Source organism: Topomyia yanbarensis, chromosome 3 (assembly GCF_030247195.1).
Source record: "Topomyia yanbarensis strain Yona2022 chromosome 3, ASM3024719v1, whole genome shotgun sequence".
Taxonomy (NCBI): domain Eukaryota; kingdom Metazoa; phylum Arthropoda; class Insecta; order Diptera; family Culicidae; genus Topomyia; species Topomyia yanbarensis.
In genome coordinates this window covers 337,254,095-337,277,473 of record NC_080672.1, presented here as the reverse complement: position 1 = coordinate 337,277,473, position 23,379 = coordinate 337,254,095, and positions in this window count along the sequence as shown.

The window sequence follows — 23,379 nt, the reverse complement described above, 5'->3', positions numbered from 1 at the left end:
AAGCTTCCAATAAAAAAGTTTTCCTAACAACAACTTTTGACATATTTTTATTTGCAGTCAAAAGCACAATTTTCTTTTTTCTTTTTTGTCTTTCTCCTATAGAATGGTTATACAATCACTCTGAACATCGTAAAATCAATCCCGGCCCGGAGGGCCATCTGTCATATACCATTCGACTCAGTACGTCGAATTCGGCAAATGTCTGTGTGTGTGCGCGTATGTATGTGTGTGTATGTATGTATGTATGTGACCAAAAATATGCACATCGGTTACTCGGAGATGGCTGAACCGATTTCATTAAACTTAGTCTCAAATGAAAGGTACAACGTTCCCATAGGCTGCTATTGAATTTCATTAAATTTCATTTCATTTCATCATTCGGTTCCGGAGTTACGGGTTTAAGAGTACGGACACACAGCAAATTCACATTTTTGCCTTTCTTCTATAGAAAGGTTAGGCAATCACTCTGAACATCGTCAACTTAATTTTGACTTATATAGGTTTTGCGTATTTTAACAGGGTCGTTGTTAGGGGGATACGGTGAGGCCCTCCCCCCACATCACTCACCACCCTTCCCTAAACCGCCGTTACCTCATCAAGTACCCCTCTACGCGAATAAAATTTTCTAATTCCTCTAGAATAAAGGGGGTTTGAAAAACCAGTGCAAAATTTGGTTTGAAATGATTTTGAGTTGAGAAACTAAATTTTAAAATTTCTTAACGTTTCAGCGTCGACATATAGAGACTGAAGTTCGTAGCTGTCGATTCATTGTACGTATGTGTAAATCTCACTGAATATTTAATAGACATTTCCACCATTAGTTAAACATAACCAGCCATGGAATCGTAGTTTGGATAAATGAGAGAGGTACAATTGCACCACTAGGTGGATTAAAGCGAGGTTTTCAGACTACCTTCAACCATCAAAGGCATCGGTCACGATACTCAGTGTGCTTCTGCTCCTGTCCGAGCCAGTGCAAAGCGAACGAAAAAAACCTTTTTTAATCCACCTAGTGATGTAATAGTGCCTTTCTCATTTCTCCAAACTATGGTTCCATGGCTGATTATGTTCGTTTCAATTGTGGAAATATCTACATTACATTCTGAGTAAACTTTGCACCTACACACAATGGCCCGCCAGTCACGAACCTGATGAGCTACGTGTAGACGGTGAAACACTCGAAACAAAAAAAATATCATTCTTAATTTGCCTAATCAGCATTAATTCAATGTTGTCTTCCTGCTAACTAATATTGTCATGCGGGGGTGGGTGTGTGAGTAGGGGGAGAAAAACCCTCAACCGAACCACTCCCCGGCTTAACTTGGGATGGCTTGTGATATAGCGGTGGTATAAAGATAATGGTGTTGAGAGGGGGAGGGGGTATCAGGGCTGGATGGAGTGGTGGTCTGAGGGGGCTACAATGAGGGGTGATCTTAGGGGGATTCAAAAGGGGTGAGCAGTGAGGGAGAGAGGGGGCGTAATCCATCTCCGTGCACTCCTAGCTACGCCTTTGTTAAACCCCAGAAACCTTATGCCAGTCAAAAAATTAGGTTGACGATTTTCAGAGTGATTGCATATCCTTTCTATATGAGAAAGGCAAAACAGTTACTTGTGCCCATTGTCTGAAGAACAAAGGATACCGTTATTTTTTTTCTTGTGTGATCAAGATGACTGAGTCTCATCAATAAAACGTCATTATTCGGCCTAACACAGTGGCCATTGAGTTCAGGTCTTTTCGCATTTCGTGATGTGGATCATCTGCTGAAGGTGAAAATACAGCTTCGGTTTACGGAAGTCGCCTTCATACAGCTTGAGCACGTCGGGCATGCGGTGCTGATAACCTTCAATCAAATCATTTCGCAGAACAACTAGAAACACGTACTTGTTTGTGACAACGCTGAAATCAAGATCTCTATATACATGGATAATGGAAATATTGAAGTTAAATTACATGATTTATCTCCACTTACTTGCAAAGTGGCAATTAAAAAATTCATGTCAATTTTCGGAGCAGTGGAATCTATTACGGAGAACACATGGAAAAACTACTTCCCAGGTATTTCAAATGGTGGCTTTGTGGTGAGAATGCGGGTAGACCAGCCCATTCCTTCCTTCCTTACTCTACAGTACAAAACAGATGAGGGAGATACCATTACACAGCGAGCTCTTTGTACATATCAAGGACAAACTAATACGTGCCAGTTCTGTGAACAAGCGGCGCATTACGGACAACCCTGCCCAGAAATTACTGAGGAAAGCTCATCTTCAGAAAGATATGCCGACATACAGGCTCCTATATCTTTACCGGAACCACAAACGGTTGCCAAATTTGTGGCTGCAAAAGCTTCAAACTTAACAACTACTACCACCAGTGAAGAAGCTACCACCAAGGATGGAGTGTTCACATTCGTGACCCGCAAGGGCAAAAAACTAGGAAGAACATCTGATCTCGATTATCATGGCAGTAATCATGATGATGATACGGACGTAAACAACAACGAGAGGGACATGGATAACCCCAAAGTTGGCGAGAGAAGGAACATCTTCCCGACGCGAAAAAAGATCTCCGCTCGCAATAGCAAATTGCGTGCACGGGATCTTACACGGTCAAAATAAAATTTATTGTAATTTTTATTTTTTACATCTTGTAAATGAATAAATAGCGTTCCTCCACCACCCGGACCCCGTGGTGGTGGAGGAACGCTATGTGGGATGCTGAGCTGCAAGCAACCGGGCGGGTCATAGGTGGTGGATAATGCTTATACTACGTTCACACTACGAGTTAAAACGTGTTTTAACGCTATCTTGATGATATTTTTCTTGTTGCCAATTGTTATAACACGTTTTAACTCTGTAGTGTGAACATAGTATTAGTCGCGATAGCAACTAGTTGTGATTCGCGACCCGAACCATGTAGCGGGGGCTGACTGCGGGTGTGGTAAGACGAGGTAGCGGGCTCTACACGTTCTAGACCTAAATACCACTTGCCCTAAAGCAGCCCTGACAAGGCGAGCCAGCGCCGCCTTTAAATAAGCGCTTAGCTCAATTCTCTCTCTTCCCGTGATCCTTCAGCATCACTGCAAGGTTGGCGTAGGCCTAGCTAGCCGCCCATAAAAATAGCATGCTCAGGAAGTTCAACAAGAAATTTCGGATGGACAAAATTCGCACGGACGTACGCAACGGAAACGGACAGGAGACTGGAAACTTGGGACACGGAACTGTAGGTCGCTTAACTTTATCGGGAGCACTCGCATACTTGCCGATATAGTGAAAGACCGCAAGTTCGACATTGTGACGCTGCAGAAGGTGTGTTGGAAGGGGTCTACGGTGCGGGTCTTTCGTGGGAACCACATCATCTACCAGAGCTGCGGCAATACACACGAGCTGGGAACAGCTTTTATGGTTGTGGGGGAGATGCAAAAGCGTGTGAAAAGGATGATGGCCGGTCAGCGACAGAATGTGCAGGTTGAGGATCAAGGGCCGGTTCTTCAACATTAGCATAATTAACGTGAATAGTCCCCACCTCGGAAGTAGCGATGACGACAAGGACGAATTCTACGCGCAGCTGGAGCGTGAAGACGATCGTTGTCCAAGACATGATGTCAAGATCGTCATCGGTGACCTTAATGCTCAGGTTCGCCAGGAGGTGGAATACAGACCGGTAATTGGAAGGTTCAGCGCCCACCAGCAGACGAACGAGAACGGCCTAAGACTAATCGATTTCGCCATCTCCAAGAACATGGCCATAAGGAGCACCTTCTTCCAGCACCGCCTCCTGCAACGATACTCCTGGAGATCACCGCAACAAACAGAGACGTAAATAGATCATGTTCTGATTAATGGACGGCACTTCTCGGACATTATTGACGTAAGGACCTATCGGGGCGCTAACATCGCCTCGGACCTGCGTTCAAAACTATCCGTAGTGAACAGTGTAAGATACCGGCGCCCGCCGCGGTTTAAGCTGGAGCGACTGAGGGAAACCAACGTCGCGACAACGTACGCGCAGCATCTTGAAGTAGTGCTGCCACCGGAGGAGGAGCTTATCGATGCTCCCCTTGAGGACTGCTGGACCAGGACTAAAGCAGCCATAAGCAGCACTGCGGAGAGCGTCCTGGGATACGTACAGAGGAGTCGACGGAACGATTGGTTTGATGGAGAACGCCAAGAGATATTGGATGAGAAGAATTCAGCACGCACATCGATGTTGCTTCAAGCCACTCGTCAGAACGTGGAGGCATATCGACGGAAGCGAAAACAGCAGACTCGTCTTTTTCAGGACAAATAGCGCCCCCTGGAAAAGTCTGCTGTATCGCTCTCAGGAAACGCGGGAGTCTTATAAGGAGCTGAATGACTCTCGCAACGGTTTTGTGCCGCGGGCCGAAATGTGTAGAGACAAAGGAGGTGGCATCTTGACGGACGAACGTGAGGTGGTCGAAAGGTGGAGGCAGTACTACAATGAACATCTGAATGGTGCGCAGGCGGACAATCGGGCGTTCGAGGAGAACGATTATGTCAGTGTCGCAGCCGACGGGGATGTACCGGCGTCAACTATGAATGAGGTTAATGAGGCTATTCAACAGCTCAAGAATAACAAGACAGCTGGTAAGGATGGTCTAGGAGTGGAACTCTTCAAGGTGGGTCCGGAGAAACTGACGGAATGCATGCCCCGAATAATCGAAAGAATCTGGGACAGGGAACAGCTACCGGGGGAGTGGATGGAAAGGGTCATCACCCCGATATACAAGAAAGGCGACAAATTGGGCTGTGAAAACTACAGAGCGATTACAGTGACAAATGCCGCTTACAAAGTGCTATCTCGGATACTGTTCCGGCGCCTATCACCACTGGTAAATGGATTTGTCGGGAGTTATCAGGCCGGTTTTATCAACGACAGATCAACAAACGACCAAATCTTTACTATACAGCACTACCTCCAAAAATGCCGTGAATACCAGGTCCCAACACATCACCTGTTCATCGACTTTTAAGCCGCATATGAAACGGTGGACCGTGTGGAACTATAGAAAATGATGAACAAGAACGGCTTCCCTGGCAAGCTGACAAGACTGATTAAGGCTACGATGGATGGTGTAAGGTGTTATGTCAAAAATTCGGGCGGCCTCACGGGTCCATTTGAAACATGCAGGGGACTAAGACAAGGCGATGGGTTGTCTTGCCTGCTGTTCAATATAGCGCTGGAAGGTGTAATGCGAAGAGCGGGGTTCAACATGCGGGGCACGATTTTCACGAGGTCCGGACAGTTCGTGTGCTTCGCTGACGACGTGGACATAATCGGTAGAAGCAATGAGACGGTAGCAGATCTGTATACCCGACTGAAGCGCGAAGCAGCACGAGTAGGACTGAAGATAAATGTGTCTAAGACGAAGTACATGCTGACTGGCGAAACCGATCGCGATAGGGAACGCTTGGACAGTAGTATTACGATCGACGGCGACGAGTTCGAGGTGGTTGACGAGTTCATCTATCTAGGCTCATTGGTGACTTCGGACACTAACACCAGCCGGGAGATCAGAGGGCGTATTATCTCTGGAAGTCGTGCTTAATGTGCGCTCCACAAAACTTTGAGATTCAGGAAGCTTCACCACCGCACGAAATGTGCCATGTACAACACACTTATTAGACCGGTGGTTCTCTACGGGCACGAAACGTGGACAATGCTCGAGGAGGATCTGCAAGCACTCGAAGTCTTCGAAAGAAGAGTGCTGAGAACGATTTTCGGTGGTGTGCACGAGGATGGCGTGTGGAGGAGAAGGATGAACCACGAACTTGCGCGACTCTATGGTGAGCCAAGTATCCGGAAAGTAGCTCAAGCTGGAAGGGTACGGTGGGCGGAGCATGTGGTGAGGATGCCGGACAACAACCCCACCAAGTTGGTTTTCATCTCCAACCCGGCAGGTACAAGACGGAGAGGAGCGCAGCGTTCCCGGTTGCTGGATTAAGTGGAGCAGAACCTGGCGAGTATCGGGCACCTGAAAGGTTGGAGACAAGCAGAAACTGACCGTGTGACGTGACGGAATATTGTGGACCAGATTAAATCATGATAATATGATGTATAATCAGGAAATATAAATATAATATATAAATGAATAAAAGACCCGTGGCTAACGTATTGAGTCGTGTCAAAAAAAAACAATTTTCTTTTTGAATATGATACTAAACGTTATTTTAAATCAAAATGCTCATAACAAAAAAATTCTGAGATATTTTGAATTTTGTTTTAACAACGCAATTCTTTTGTTTTATTACGACCTTTTCAGAAGTTATTCGCGTTTCTTCATCAACAACAATAAGTTTTTCAGAAGGCCCATAACCGTTCCTGTAACTTTCTCTTTGACATCAAGGTTATATTGTAAACCATTTGAAAGCTATACGAAAACAACCAAAATACTATTCAACCATAGGGTCTTATGATAACACTAAATAGTTCGATCATATTTTGGTTATTTTCATGGAGCTTTCAAATGGGTTATAATATCGCCATGATATCAAAAGAGAAGTTACAGGAAATATTATGGAACTTTTGAAAAACCTATTGTTGTTGATGGAGAAATGCGACTAACTTCTGAAAAGGTCGTAATAAAACAAAAGAATTGTGCTGTTAAAACAAAATTTAAAATATTTCGTGAACCACAACATTTCAGAATTTTTTTGTTGTGAGCATTTTGATTTCAAATAGCATTTAAAATCATATTTTAAAAGAATATGGTATTTGATTTTTGACATTTTATGATGGGGTAACGCGAATAACTTTCAAAAAGGGCAAAATCACACAAATCAACGGTTTTTGTTGAAACCAAATTCCAAATATCTCAAAAACTGTCGCATTTTGAAAATTTTTGGTTGAATGCATTTCGATTTAGAATGGTACATAGGTACATTCTGTAAAAAAATTACAGTTTTGTGTGTCGATTAGTATGAAATCTAAAAACATGTATAAAGTTATTTTTAGAAATTTTTTTACCGATAAGTTCTCCATCATAAATTACATTCAAAATGTTTTTTTTAGGTTTTTGTTGACAAAATATAAAAAATCAGAAAAAATGTTTTTTTTTTGCAAGATTTTTAACACAAATTTTTGTTTTTGTGAAAAATGGCACAACATTTTTTTTAGTGTATATTGTTTTCGTACATAAATATTTATTCTCTGAAACTCGTTCTCAGAAAGTTTTGCTGTATAAAATACAATAATCGAACAAAAAAATTGTAAGGTAGTGCACGTGGAAATGTTTACGTCCTTTTGAAAAATACCTCTTGTATCAAAATATTGCAATTGTCAGAGAAAATCATGGAGATTCATAAGCCGAACACAACTTCAAAGCTTCGTTCGAATCGACGATGGTCATATTTTGTGGTCGGCCGGTTTCTCATGGAATCCCTCCAAAGCACGCTTGTGTGAGATGTCTGGTGTTACTACTAAACGTGCAGTACACTACCTTATTATAGATATTCAATTTGCGTATAATTTAATTAAATTTATTCTGGCCAATATCTAGCATGTGAGTTCTGTTAAACGTGGACATCACTGGCGATAAAGTGCTAATTTTTGAAGAGTTTTTGTGAATAATTTTCTCTAAAACTTTTTATTATATAATTCGTTTATTTGATACGGTTCAATGCGCTTGCAAAACGTAGCTGTGAGCCTTTTGTATAAGATTTATACATTATGTAAACAATAAAAATAATAAAACGTTAAAGGTTGTCCAATCGATCTCGTGCGAGCGACTAGCGATTGCGCGTGGCTACCTGTTTGCTACGCTGCCAAATATTTTTCCTAACCAACAGCGTCTTGGTAGTCGTTCATTTCTATCTCATACACTTCAGTGTAATCATCGTGGTTACTGCCATGTGTATGTTCACGAAATACGAGGTAGTTAATTCCTAGATTTATAATGAATTCCATTTCTTGCAAATGTGATATGAATCTTTTCATGATCCCGCTGCAAATAAGTGGTATCAGTTTTTGAGGCCGAGGTTTGATTTTCTCGTCGTCCGTATATATGAGGATCTTAGTTATAGCGGCGTCACAGAAACCACGTACTACAAGTTATTATACAAAGGTTTCGTCTGGGATAATTTGTTGAACGATATCAGCTTTTCACCAAATGTTTCACATCACGAATACCGTATGCGTCTTATGTGAAAAGGCCGGAAGTTAATACCCTCCGCATTTGGCTGGAGCACCACTTCTTGCTTCTGTGACTCACTCATCTCAACAGATCACCACAGCAAGAATGAAAGTAGCAGTTTTTTTTGTCCTTCCGACGAGTCATTTTTTGTAAAAATTTGGGGGGGGGGGGTGGTCTTTAGCCCTGGAAAGGATCTGATGGATTGGTCGGTATTTTTTATAAATTCTCTAAAACTGCATTGTGTCCACTAGCGTAACCTCCGGAAGGGTAAATATGGTATTAAATGCACGAGGCATTCTAAAACTGTGTTAAATATAATGCTAAGCTGATCATGTGACACAGGTTTAGAATTTCTTTTACTTCAATAAAAATTAAAAGTATTTTCGACTTGAATCGACCATTTATTTCATACATTTATCAGAAAATTGGTGTCTCTTCCCTAAAACCTTAAATGGTGATATATTAAGTTATATTTCATATTTATAACTTAATATATCACCATTTAAGGGTTTAGGTTTGTTTGTTTCTCGATTCTTCGGATATTGTTATTTTGATTTAGAAATTCATTTTGTCATGAAGAATCTCTTCAATGTGGCTTTGAATCTGCTCTCTACAGACGCAGTGTTTGCAGAAGTAGAAAACATTGCTGCAAAGAAAAATCAGTACCGACTCCCTAAACTAGCGCATTTTCCACGAACCTTCGTCGCAAGAGATTTTCCACTCGAATGGTGCTATAATTTCAAAACCACATAAGCTCCTTTGCAAACTGTACAACTTTCAGCAGTCGATAACGCCCTTTCCCAAAAGTAAACACTCTGACATCCTTTCGCTGCTATTGGGGTGAGGAGGGGGCGGGTGCAATCGAAATACGTCCCAAGAACGTCTGGCGACCGCAGACATCCGTCGCTCGCTCGCTAGAGTAGCAACCGCCGGGGCCGATGAAGACCTACTCCAACGATGTAAAACTTGTCCCGACCGCGCGCTCCGGACAAAGTTTGTTGTAATTTATCAAAGTTCTTTCCACTGCACAGCAGGGGAAAACCCGCCGGCATGCATTCCTTCTCTCCGACAAGGATAGTTCGGTGCGGTTTTGTAAAGTTGCGCTCTAAACGCGTACGTACACATGCACAGCACACCCACCAGACATGTAGACTCGCTTCTAACGACCGACAGCAGCAGCAGCAAGTAAAAAGACATCGGGATTCATCTGATCACTGGCACTGGTATACCAGTATTCCATTCGAACGGATGATTACGTTTTGCAAGGGGTGATTTAGGGGATTTCCTTTTCCAAAATTAGTTTCAAATGTAAAGAAAGACTGGAAAACAAGAAACGAGTGATGAGAAACGAGAAAAGAAAAACAAGAAATAAGAAATCAGGAAAAAGAAGCGAGAAATGAGGAATAAAGCATAACAAAAAAAGAATGAGAAATGACGAACGAAACACGAGAAATGAGTTCAACGATAGAAAGATAAATAATTACGATTACAATTGAAGTAGTTCGCAATACAAAACATCGTGTCATTCTTCAAAGTCGACAAACATGCGACAGAAAAACATAGTTCCCTACTGTCAAGAGTCTCGTCGAGCAATTGAATGCAGTACTACGCTCCGACGAAGAGTAGCATTACCGACATTGATTGAACATAAACGGCTGAACTTTTCCAATATTCGCGGTGTTCGGTTTTGAGCAAACTTTATGCATTCAAAAATTAAGATAAAAGATTTCGGTTAGTCATCGGGGTGTGATTGCTGATGGAACGAACACAAAATTGGATCAAATATTTCTGCAGGATCTCTTGAAACAAATAATTGAATTTCATTTAATGGGTACTTGAAAAGTTGGTGCAGTGATGATGTGTGCCTATCTGGATTCGCGTTTTATCGGAAAAATGTGTGTATTTAAAACAAATTAGTATACTTCAAGTCTGTAAACTAGGGCAATTTATTTACAATATTAACTAAATAAGCCGGCAGTATTTTAAAATATCCCTATTTGCGTTATTAATAAATTAAGACCATAACGCAGTTGGTAAGTCGATTGCCTTGTACGCAGCTCACCTGGGTTCGATTCCCAAACATTGGGTTAGAATTGTTTGTTTCCGCAAATAAGTTAAAAACTTTATATTTGAAATCAAAAATTGTTCCGCCCTAATCAAATCTGCATTTCCTGCCTGGCTCACATCTATACGAGCATATTCGGTATTTGGTTGAGGGCATAAATTTGACTCCCAGCATCAAATGAATCCCTTCAACCGAACCAGAGTGGTTGATTTGAAACACTATGAAAGTGACAGTGAGCCGTGAACACCATCAAAACCGCTACTGTCTGCGGTTTTAATTTGGGGCCTGTGTGTGTGTGTGTGTGTGTGAGAGAGAGATAGAGAGTGTGGGTGTGTTATATTCATTACATTTAATGATGATGCAAGTTCTGACGACGAATTTTCACACAGAATGTAAAAGGAATGTGGTACGAACTAATTAAAATTTTTGTGAATGTAAAAATTGTTATGGTTATTATACTCCTGCGACGACATCGTCTGATTGGAGTGGGTATAATATGCAGTATAATTCTGGAAGAGACTTGTCGAGTGGTTAAGAGAGGAGTTCATTAGAGAAACAAAAATCGTCGCCCAACTTTTATTTTAAAGCACTTTGGAACGTTTTGTTGAACGAGTGATATAATTATTTCAAAGAGTGTGCTGTAAAATACACATTTAGAAATAATTGGAGATTTACTTGTAACACTTTGAACATAAAAGTTTCAGAATTGCATCGAAATATATTCAAAACATTTTATTATTTTTTATCTTATCGAATCAGCATATTTCTTAACCCCGGTCTGGAATCAGTGTAAAGTTTAAGTAAATAAAGTAAATGGATGCAAAAATAAAACTCATCCCAACGAGAAAATCGATCAAATAGAGCAGAATGATTCCGGCTGGACCGTCTGACGACCAGCCGAAAAGCTGCTGCATTCTAATGTTATCCTTCAGGGCTTAACTATATGTACAGCCAGCAAGCGGGAAAGAGCTAGAAGACAGCCGGTCCCAACTACTTCGCAATCAGCCAGACGACAAGGACGTGTTCAGTGAATGACAAGGACGATTCGACTGCTACCATGTAGTGCAGCCAGGGCTAATGGTAGCTCGGTTATTATCCCGAGACAAGCAACCGCGTCTTTTCCGCTCCGGGGCGGGCGGAGTTGTCCTTCGTCCTTGTGTTACGATTTTCGGATCTACTACCCCCAGCTCTGTGGGGGTATGCTCAAGCATAAGGATTGTACAATGTGCACCGTTGCCGACTGATGCCGCTTTGTTGGCTGGTTCACCGACGGAGGAGTTGCAAGCGACGATGGGTGGACCCCGGCTGGCTCAATGCGGAATACGTTGAGGTAGTGACGCGTCGTCTGCGATGGAATACTGTTTTTCTTTCTAATATTTGTGATGCTAGGGAGTACCTTCGTGGTTCGGACAATTATGTCGAGATAAAAATTCGAATTTTTGATGCATCTTACGGGTTTTGCTTTTTAGTGTCAACTGTTTAAAAATACTCGCCATACTTCTCACGAGGGCATCGCAAATTTTTTTTTGAATTCTCAAAGTCCTCTCTTTTATATTGTGACAAATGTTAAATGAAGCTTAGATGCTAAATTTCACATCATTTGAACATTTTTAGACACCGCCCACTTCGCTTGAAGTTTTTGACATTGACGCTATCAGTAAATATGGGGAAATAATACAATAAATGCTATAATTTTTGAAGTAGCATGCAGAAAATTACAGATTTTACCTTATTTTCAGAAAGTATTTATAGAATGGAGACATTTTAGATACTCGGAAAAGACGAAACATTGGGGGTTTGAGACATTTTGTCCCCAAATTTCCTTATTTGTAATAACTTCACTATTCTGTGCTGCAAATCAAACGTATTTTGTACGGAACCTTGTGACTTTTGTTCGAATACGAGAAGTTGGGGTTGTAGGGCTTTTTGTCATTCATATTAAATTTTATCATTTTCTCGTGCGTATATCTTTATTTTTCTACAATAAATTTTCATAAAATTTACCTTGTTGAACATGCTAAATTCTCAAGAACGAAATAAAAATAGATTCCTTACCGGTAAAATTCAGGAACATTAGATTTTTTGACATTTAGTCTCAGTGGTATAGTAAGAAAATTTTTCGGGGTGGGGGGGGGGGGCGGGGGGTGTTTTGGTGGGATGTGAATATTTTTTGTATAACACCGAACAAAACCTATGTTTCAAATATTTTTGTTTTTTTTTTTATTTTTTTCTGGGTTTCCTATGTATTGAATGACATATTCTCCAAATTTTGTGAGAACTGATTGAGAATTAGATTTTTATTAGCAATTTAAACATCGCTGTGTCAGACAATTCTAATAAAATTCATTTTCTAAATAACAGTATCTATGTTCACTTCAAAAACTTTTTTCTCTTTCAATTTTAATCCGATATGAGCACAACTAGTTGCATTTTAAGGGGCATGTAAAGAACTTTGTTGATCATTTCAACATGTTGGCCAAATTTGATTCTAACAATGTAATATTATTACAAATATATTTTAAGTGGATTAGCAAATTCTTTTTTCACAAATATATTCTGTACAATCAGATGAAACAGTTTGGAACCGTCACTTATTATACATTCTATGGGAAATCATCTCTTCTACCTTTCAAATTTCAAGATCTCGCTCTGCCCCTTTTTACCCGGAGGGATTTAAAATCGACATTTTAAAATGTTTGCTGACATGGCGGAGCATGGTGATTATTGCACAGTAACAACTAAATAAAACGTAAACAAAAACTTTTTCTAGAGATTGAAAGAAGTTTTATCCAATTATTATGTTGCTATATCTAGTTTCAGTTATATCTAATCAGTAAAAAAAGATTTTTCATGAAAATTATAATATGCTTATAAGAAAGGTTCGACAGCACTGTATGGGAAACATTTATTGCATCTTTTATAACTTTTGACATTAAAAATGCGCCCAGCCCCCCTAAATTACCTTAACATGTAATTTTCAGCCAGATTGTGCAACATTTTTGGTTTCGTCCGACTTTTATTCGAAGACCGTGCGGCATTACCTTACGGCATTACTTCGGAAAGAGATTTTTTTGTGCCCAGCACACACTTCTATACAACCAGTTCTTTCAGTAGAGTTACAACACACTACTATTTTTCGACCATCCATCCAACGTGGCAATTTCGGTATCGTAGTAGGAAAGCTAGCTGTGGGTCTAGAATTAGTGCTCTTCCCCTACGAGGACAATCTGGGTGGCAAACTTCAGACTGTCTAATTTACTGAGCCCTTCAGTTCCCTTGTGCCATTCAGTACCGCTTCTTCGTTGAGCTTCCGACTGGTCCGCGAACTACTCGGTTTAGTCCCCGACGATGGATACTCCGACGAAGAGTTCCCCGGTGAGAGATGTTCGAAAGCAAGCCAACCAGCCAGGTGCCGAGGTCAGTTCGGCGATTCCAGTAGAGTAGGGCCGGTCCGGTTTGCTGGAGCCCCGGCGCTACTGATGGTGTCTCGTCGCGGTCTACGCAGTCAAGTTCCCGGCGGTGAATCTGACTGTACGCTGACGGAGAGTTCCCCGGCGAAAGAAGTTCTCCCGATACCGATTCTTATTTGGTTTGAGTACCGCAACTTCTTGAGCCCTTTGACTCCGTGACCGATGCCATTTAGCGCCGCAACTCCTTTAAGCCCTTTAGTTCTTTTCTTGGGCCATTTAGAACTATTTCCTTGATGAGCTATTCAGCTCCTCGACATGTTCGCGAACTACTCGGTCTAGTCTCCGACGATGGACCTTACCTACTCCAACAGAGAGTTCCCCGGCCAGAGAAGTTCTCCAGAAACCGAGCCAATCAGCTAGTTGCCGAGGTCAGTTTGGCGATTGCGGTGAAGCAGGGCGTCCGATTCACTGGTGCCCCGATGACCCGCGACTGATGGTTTCTCGTCACGGTCTACTCAGTATAGTCCCCAGCGGTCAATCTAGCTTACGTTGACGGAGAGTTCCCTGGCGAAAAAAGTTCTCCCAATATCGATTATTCTTTAGTTTTCGCTATTTTTCTATCGGAATAACCGGTGGGGCGCCGTGGTCGGTCTGGCGATTCCAGATAGAGCGTGACGTCCGGTTCGTTGGCCTGTCGACGATTCATACTCGGTGCACTGTTGCAGTCTACTCGACTAGTATTCGGCGGTGGATCTAGCTTATTCCTGCGGAGAGTTCCCTGGCGGTGATTGCTCTCCCGAAACCGTTGCTCGATGTGCATCACGCCGTTTCCGCTATAAGACTGTTATGATCTACATCATAACTCTGTTTACTGTGTTCCACCTCTTTACGTCGCTTATCATTCTGTAGGCTACATTATTCGGGTTGTTATCCGGTCCTCCCGCTTTAAGTAGCTCCCTGCACGTCACTTCAAACCTCAGACATTAAAAGACCACATGCTCCGGTGTCTCCTCGACGTTCTCACACTCCGGGCACAGTGGTGACGTTGTGTACCAGAACCGATGAAAATACTTCCTGAAGCAGCCGTGGCTCGATAGGAGCTGTTTCAGGTGTAAGGTAATCTCTCCGTGCTTTCTATTGACCCACGTCGACAGGTTTGGATGAGCCAGTAGGTCCACTTTCCTTTCTCCGTATTGTCCCATTTCATTGATTGTAGCACTTGATGTCCTCCGCCAGGGCGATGCAGATGGGGATCATCTCGGCGATAACGTATAATGCCTCCGTTACGCAATCGCAACTCGTACGACCACCAGTCGGAACGTCCTGTTCAGCTTTTCGCGGTTCCACTTTGTTTTCAGTGCCGCGCCCCAGGCAGAAGCCCCATATCGCAGTATCGATGTCGAAACACTACATAATAGACCGACATTTCGCAGGTGTGATCAACGTGGTTGTTTAAGCCCAATCAGTCGTCGATTATCACTGCCCATTGCTTCAGTGCACGCTTCGATGCAATCACATGCCCTTCAACGGTGATCTATATCCGCTGAATCGCTTTGCAGCTTGACCCCGTTCATCCAGCTCTCGATCGCATCTATTATCTCCGTCACCGACACCTCCATTTCTTCAAGTGTCTCACTCATTACCGTTAGTGACACGTCGTCCACGAAACCCACGATTTTCACTTTCCCGGGCAGCCGCAGTGTTAAGACCCCATCGTACATCCCGTTCCAAAGAGTTGGACGCCCGCCGCGACTCGCATTGCCTTCTGCCCTTTGCTCGTTTCGTACAGCAGTACTCTACTCTGGAAGTAGCCCTTCAGGATCTAGCTCATTGTGCTGTGCAGTACTACGGCATTGGTCTATACGAGGCTGGATTGCCCGATGACTTCTCTGACTTTGGCAGTAACATCAGCTTGTGTACCTTCCCCATTTCGGGGAAATTGCCATCATTTAAAGACTTTAGCAGTAGCATCTTGAACATGTCCGGATATTCCAGAATCGCAGCTTTCAGCGCCACGGTTGGTATTCCATCCGGACCGAGGGTTTTCTTTGATTTTAGTCACATCGACGCTTCTTTAAGCTCGTCGTTAGTCGCTGTTTTACCTCCTTCGCCGTACGGTGTCGTTGGTCAGGTAGTTAAATCGTGCTTCGGGAAGAGACCCTCAACGATTATCTTTAGCTTACCCATGCATATTTAAGCTGGTGTCGACGGGCCCTCATCTTCGTCATGATGACTCAGTACGTGTCCCCCAGGGATTGGCGTCTATTTCTCAGCAGAGCCACTTATGGCTATGGCTTGCTAAGCTTGATCTCCCGAGTCCCTAGCTTCTCGAATCGTCGCTTGCGCTCCTCTCTCACTCTCCGATCTTGCACTCTGAGCCCGCCTTCTGGCTCTAAGACAAGCAGCGTGTAGGGTACTGAGCTACTCATTTAACCATTAAGCTCCAGTTTTCGTGGCATTGTAACGTCACAAGCCGTCACAATCGTTTCTGTTAGATCAGCCGCTTCAACGTACTTAATTCCGCTGTTCGCCAAATTGACCCAACAAAGAGGTTTTTGTTAAAGACTTTCATCTTCCACTTTAGCTTGCCGGTCGTCCTTCTCCGTACTGCAGCAGGGTTCCATTGGCCGTTGCGATAGCGAAGCGCCTGGTGGACGCTACGGGGATACTTCTTGCACACTCTCGAGTCCGTGTTCGCCGTCAATCAAGGACTACAGAATGTGGCGAAATTTCTCTCGGTACCGATATTCGTTTCGTGAACCAATAAGCTCCCAGTTCTGTCACGATACCAGGAGCCATTTAGCTCCTCCATTCGCCGCGATTTATTCGTTGTAGTTCTCGGCGATTGAGCTAGCCTCCACAGCGAGCCGACAGGTAGGTGTCGGAGTGTGCCGCCAATTTTCACTACAAGGAAATATTCTCACAAGATAACTTTTGCAAATGAAACTTTGAGAATTCCATTTAAAATATTAAATATATTTTTGTTGAACATTTTCATTTTTTCAAATTTCTTCAAACGGTATATTTTCGTTCTCAGACCCCCCCCGGTACTACGCCACTGTTTAGTCTCGAAACCATAGTTTTACCATTAACCGTGTCCGATGCGGTACCCGGGTACCTTTTTGGATTCCAATTAATGAAATCCCAATGTTTTATCCATAGCTGGAAATTGAAACTTTCTAACATCTTAAAACTACACTCAGTCAAGCTTTTGGGTTATTAATATTGTTGATATAGTAAGTGAGGAGTTAGGAGGGGCTCCTGAATTTTTCTACTACGTAACAAGCCGACGAGGGTACCCGAGTACCCACATAACTGAAATGCCATTAACTAGGGCAATTTCCAACCGATTTTGATACTTTTGGGTGTTTTGGATTCAAGCACTCATCCACTTTTAGACTTGATAAAAAAGATTCGGATTAATCCGTACAGTTTCCGGGAATCCGGACTTCAGGAAGCATGTTCCGGTGCAGGGATACTACTTGTGAATTTCAATGGCATACTGGCAATATGGGTATCAACATTTTTGGAATTGCATCAGTGGGCTGTATCTCGTGGTTTTAGAACCATTTGGTGATTTGACCCCGGAACGGACATTCCGGAGCAGGTTCCCGTGGGGCCGTGAGTGGCATTCCGAGGTCAAATTGCCATATGGTCCCGTAACAAAAAATAACAGACTTCCGAGACAATTTGAGGAGTTTTGATATTTATATTGCTAGGACATTGTTAAAATTTACAAATCATACCCTAGTACTTTAACATTACTCCGGAAACCCCGAATTACCAAGAACCATATCCATTCATACGGTTAAATTTCACAGAACAAAAAAGTGTACCAGTACTTCAATCCAAAACATCTAAAAGTGTCCAAATCGGTTAAAGAAAGCCATATGAGCATTTCAATTTGTGGGTACCCGGGTACCCTCGTCGGATTGCACATATCAACTCTATTTAACAATAAATTATTATTCAATATACTACTTCTAGTGTAAAATATTCTTAGAGATCACATGCTAAAAGCTTCATTTCTAAAATAAGGAAATTTGGGTATTAAAGAATTTAATGAACAAAAAACCTGTTTTAATCCACCTAGAGGTGCAATTGTGCCTTTCTCATTTCTCCAAACTATGATTTAATAGCTGGTTCGTACAATATAACTTTATGGAAATGTCTTTCATTCTTATTACACTTGGTAAGTATATATAAGAGCACGTTTTTGCATTCATCGCGGTTTCGGTTTGAATCGGTGTTTTCTATGTGATCGCACTCCACAACCCGTAACTCCGGAACCGGAAGTCGGATGGAGATGGAATTTAATATCAGTTTCCGGGGACGCAACACCTCTCATTTGAGACTAAGTTGATCAAATCGGTCTAGCCATTTTCGAGAAACCAATATAACCGTTATTCTGAATTTGGATACTTCAGGATCCGTCGATGGTGGCCAGTGTAGCCAAAGAAACTTTGAATGACTGTTGGGGACCTAGATCTACAAATTCAACAGGCGACACAATACTCAACTGCATATTTTGCCTTCCATTTGAGACTTGGTTTGAGAAAATCGGTTCAGTCATCACCGAAGAACCGATGTGACTTTAATTGTGGAATATGCCCGGAATTCCGGACTTCCGGAATCGTCGATAGTGGACAATATATTCAAAGAATGTTTAATTGGCAATCAGTGATCTAGATCTGCGATTAGAAGTAATTTGGTGACCATTTCAATAGTTTTTGCCTCTGAGGTATTACGATTGTACCGATTTATATGGGAAATTCCAGTGTATCCTTACTAACACCCCTGTAACTCCGGAAGCAAGAGTCAGAACCAAAGATGTAAAGATCGGTAGAGAATTCGTTGTGGAATGGGTGTGATATTAGCTTAGGAACTTGGCGGGTTCCCCAGGGGCGTCATGAACCGTCATAGGTGGCCAATGTGGTCAAAGCTGCTTTGATTGATCATTAGTGATCCAGACCCGCAAACTAGAGTAATTTTACATCAATTTTAATTTGTTTTACATCATTTGAACATCATGGTGGTTCCAGTTTATATGGGAATTTGCTGTGTGACCGCACTCTTGAACCCGTAACTCCGGAACCGGAAGTTGGATTAACTAAAAATTAAATAGCAGCTTATGGGAGCGTTATACCTTTCAGATGAAATTAAGTTTGCGAAAATCGGTTCAGCCATCTCTGAGAAAATTGTGTGAGTTTAAATGACACACACACATACACACACACATACACACACAGACATTTGCCGATCTCGACGAACTGAATCGAATGGTGTATGACACTCGGCCCTCCGGGCCTCGGTTAAAAAGTCGATTTTTACAGTGATTGCATAGCCTTTCTTTATATGAGAAAGGCAAAAATGGTTTGTAGACTAAATGTTTTTTTTGTATCGGAATTTTACCGATAACGAATTTGTTTTTATTTTGTTCCAAAAAATTTTCCACGTTCAACAAGGTACATTTTATTAGAATTGTCTTAAGAATAATGGCGATAGGTAACGCGTGTTCAATAAAAAACGAGAACGGTTTCAATACCTTCCTGTAATTAAAGTGAAGAGCGTAAATATTTTTCTTTCCACGAGAAGTACTCTCTAGACTGCCTAAAAATGGGTGGCATGTTTCTTTTCGCTCGAGCGCTGTCAGCTCAATCGAAGTTGGCGTCGAAACAGCAAGCACTCCACGAGCGTGTTGTACGGTTTTACGAAACGCGTGGTCATCGTGGAAAAAAGTTTACGGTAGACCACTTTCGAAACAAAAACGTGTCCGTGAGTACAGTTTACCGGATCCTGGTATCCCTGGTCATAGAGGCTTTCTGGTGAAGATAATGTCGAAGAAGAAGAAGGAACCGCTGAAAAAACTGTTCGACAACAAGAACGGAACAAGTTTGCGTGACGCCGGTCGAAAATATCACTGCTCCTATACCTTGATTCACCAAACCCTCAAGATGGAGGACATCATCTGTCGGAAGAAGACTCGGCCCCCAGAATACACGGACGAGCAGATAGCGATCGTGAAATCTTTCCGCTATCGAAGACCCACATTCCTGCAAATGACAACTACTATTCAAGCGACAAGTCGGCCACACCCCCCGAAGTAAAACATAAGTTCGAATTCCATCCTTCCAACCTTCGTTCAATGACTCAAAGGGACCTTGAAGCAGCCAATCCCGTGCTTCAGTAGATCCACGCACAATTTCGAATCGGTGACCCCACCGTTGATCTCAACTTTATAAGCGGACATATAGACGCGGTGGTCCTTCATACCAACCTTGTCGTCACTAATGTCCTTTGCTTGCTTTAGACAGAATATCACAATTCTGAACTTATTTCGTCCAGATAAGGGATATCTGTCAATGTTGTTTATGTCTGCGTTAATTTTTTCAAAATCTTTAGAATACTTAGCCGGATTATCTTTGATCCGAAAGAAGTTTAAATATGGTCAAAAACTACGGGAGATGTAATAAATTGAAAGACAAGTCGAAAGTAATGCATACATATCGCAAGTCTGGGAATCCGCGATGATATTCCCAACAGTTTTTAACCGAAACCGTTTTGTAAAGCCAGTAAAACTTTTTAAGTGATTGCCTATAAATGAGGAAACATCTGACTGCGTTGTAACATCAGTTTGACCCTCTCGAGTCATGAAAGAACGTGCTGTTATCGAACTGAAACACCTGCTCCTCGAGTTTGTGCCAGTGGAATGCTATATAACGTACATTGTTTTCACACCTAACTTCGGAACCGGAAGTCGGATCAACTAAAAATGCAATAGCATCTTATGCGAGTGTTATACCGTTCATTTGGAGCTAACTTTGTGCAGTGGTTCAGCCATCTCTAAGAATATTGAGTAACATGGTTTGACACACACATATACACACACATACACACACCATTGGGCGCAGCAGAAACAGGGAGAACAAACTCCCCCCCCCCCCCTTCGGTCATAATGCGAGTTGGAAGTCTTGCTAGAATATGATGGGGTTTGGATTGGGCTCTGCTACACCTTTAAAAAAGCCATATCTTCGAAAGCAGCTCCGATGAAGCGAATCTGTGCCGCTTCCTAAGATTCTAATAATCTAAAATCTTAGCAATAAAAGCACCCTACCACAACCGGAATGCCAACCGGCACATCAGGATCGACGCTAGTAACTTCCTGATTATGGCATACTGGCCATGGCGAACGTCTACGGACAGGACACGGATCACGACATGAACGGCGACATTGGGCTGACAGGCGTACTGTTCCACTCCCTGAGTAAGGAAGGATGACACCGACTTGAAAAGGCGAATGGGCTAACAGCACAGTTGCCTCATTTCCGACAAAACCCTTGCAGGTCTCCGGGTACGTTAAAACCTCGTCATCATTTAGTTGGTCGTACTAGGTTCGGTTGAAGCATTCCCGATCCGGCTCTGAACACTACTCCCCATGAAGGATACTGTCAACCCTAACATGACCTCACTGCTCGCATAGATAATCGAGGAATCACGAGAGGCGACTATGTATAACGAGTGGAGATAGCGGAGTTGGGACCCAACAAAATGGAGACATCCAATAAAAACAAATGAGGAGGACGCGATTGCGTTTGCAAAAAGCATTAAGCTGCAACGATCACCGGTTACGCCACTGGTAGCAACAGCGAATTCCAGCAGATGCTTGGTACAGAGTGGGCAACGAGGAAACCAACGTGAGATGGGATTACCGAATCGAGTGTCAACAGTAGCGAGATCTGGTAGCGACACCACCCAGAATGACTCAAATCTTGGGAAGCCGTACTTGACGGAGGTGACGAAAAAGGTCAACGAGCTCTATAAGTTGGTGAAGGACAAGCACAATGTGCACACCAAAGTCAAGCAGCTGGTGACGAGTATCAAATCGGCCGTAACAGCTACTGAATGCGAGCAGAAGGCGCTCTTGATGAGAGCTGAACCTGCCAAAGAGCTCTGAAGAATGCTGCAGAACACTTGACGGCAGAAACTGAGGTGACACCGAAGAGTCACCACAATACTCGCGCGGAGAAAAGAGTGAGGGACATCCGGGGGAGCAAGATGACCTGAAAAAGCAGAGGAGAGAGCTAGAGGGCTGCAGCGACCAGAGGAACGTTGGGATAGACCGTGCATCGTGGGAAGCCAGTAGGTGAAACGGAGGCAACGGGTACAAAAGGAAGAAAAGAAGAAGGAACATGAGATGAAAGAGGAACGGAAGCCTTCTCGGGAGAGGTACAAGGGCGATGCACTGATCATCGGAGCGAACGATACGACGTCTTACGCCGCTCTTCTCAAGAAAGTAAGAGAAGGCCCAGAGCTGAAGAAGCTGAAAGAGAATATTGTTAAAACGAGGCGAACTCAGAAAGGCTAGCTTGTTGCTAACTCCTTGGGCAGCGAAGCGAACGTGAGAGCTCTGTCGCAGGAAGCCGTAGTCGAAGGCAAGAGTCTAGACGCGATCACGACCGTAGAAGAACTGAAGGGTGCACTGATCGAGCAGTACAAACTAGATGTACCGGCGACTATCCGGATTTGGAAATCGTATGGAGGCACTCAAACGGCGACGATTCAACTATCGGTGGTCGTTGGCAACAAGCTGGCGGAGACCGGCAAGATAAAAGTCGGATGGTTTGTGTGTTGGTTGGGAGTCGTTCCGCGAGTTACTAAGCAGATGGAGCGATGCTTTAGGTGTTTGGACCTAGGACATCACGTGAGGAACTACAAGGGCCAGGACAGGTCTGCACTGTGTAGAAAATGTGGAGGAGAGGGGCACGTTGCTAGAAACTGTACGACCACCAGGCGATCCACTACACCATCGGTCGGCGAAGTTGTACGGTAACGCGGAGAGTAAGGACGGGCGAGCGAAAGTGGACTTCGACAAGGACCTTTTCGTGGAAGCACTTCGTGCTGACAGCCTTACTCCATTCCGCTACAAGGAGCTATGCAGAGAAGTAGATGCTAACCCCTTGGGCAGTGTTTACCGTGTCGTGTTGGCCAGGATCAAGGGTTTAACGACGACAGTCGAAATGTGCGCTGACAAAATGAAGATTATCGTGGAGGATCTTTTCCGAAGCACGACCCAATCGCATGGCCGCCTGCACCATACGTTGATGCAGACGGTGGAAATGCTGGTGACAATCTCATCTCTAACGAAAAGTTCCTTATAGTGGTAAAAGGGTTGAAAGCGAGGAAAGCTTCCGGACCGGAGGGCATCCCCAACCTGGCACTAAAGACCGCAATCCTCGCGTTTCCGGACATGTTCAGGATAGTCCTATAGATAGGTACTTCCTGGATAGTTGAAAGATCCAGAAGCTGGTGTTGCTGCCAAACCCAGGGAAGCCACCAGGAGATCCAGCATCGTATCGGCCTATATGCCTGCTGGATACTCTTGGTATGCTCCTAGAACTCCTCAATAGACCTACGCTGAAAGTGAGCACGCGGCCTATTGCAGAGGCAGTACGGGTTCCGTAAAGGGATGTTAACGATGGACGCCACTCGCACAGCGTTGAAAGCATCGCAGCAGCAGGTCGAGTACCTCCACTGCGCCATGATAACGATAGACGTGAAGAACACGTTCAACAGTGCCAGCCGGAAGGGAGGGGGTAGGGGGTGCATCGTCGTAGCGCTGCACAGAATGCGGGCTCCGGACTGCCTGTTCAAGGTTCTGAGAAGTTGCTTCCAGAACCGAGTATTGGGCTACGAAACGAACACGAGAAAGAGGTCAATTAGGGTCACGGCGGGAGTACCTCAGGGCTGCATACTT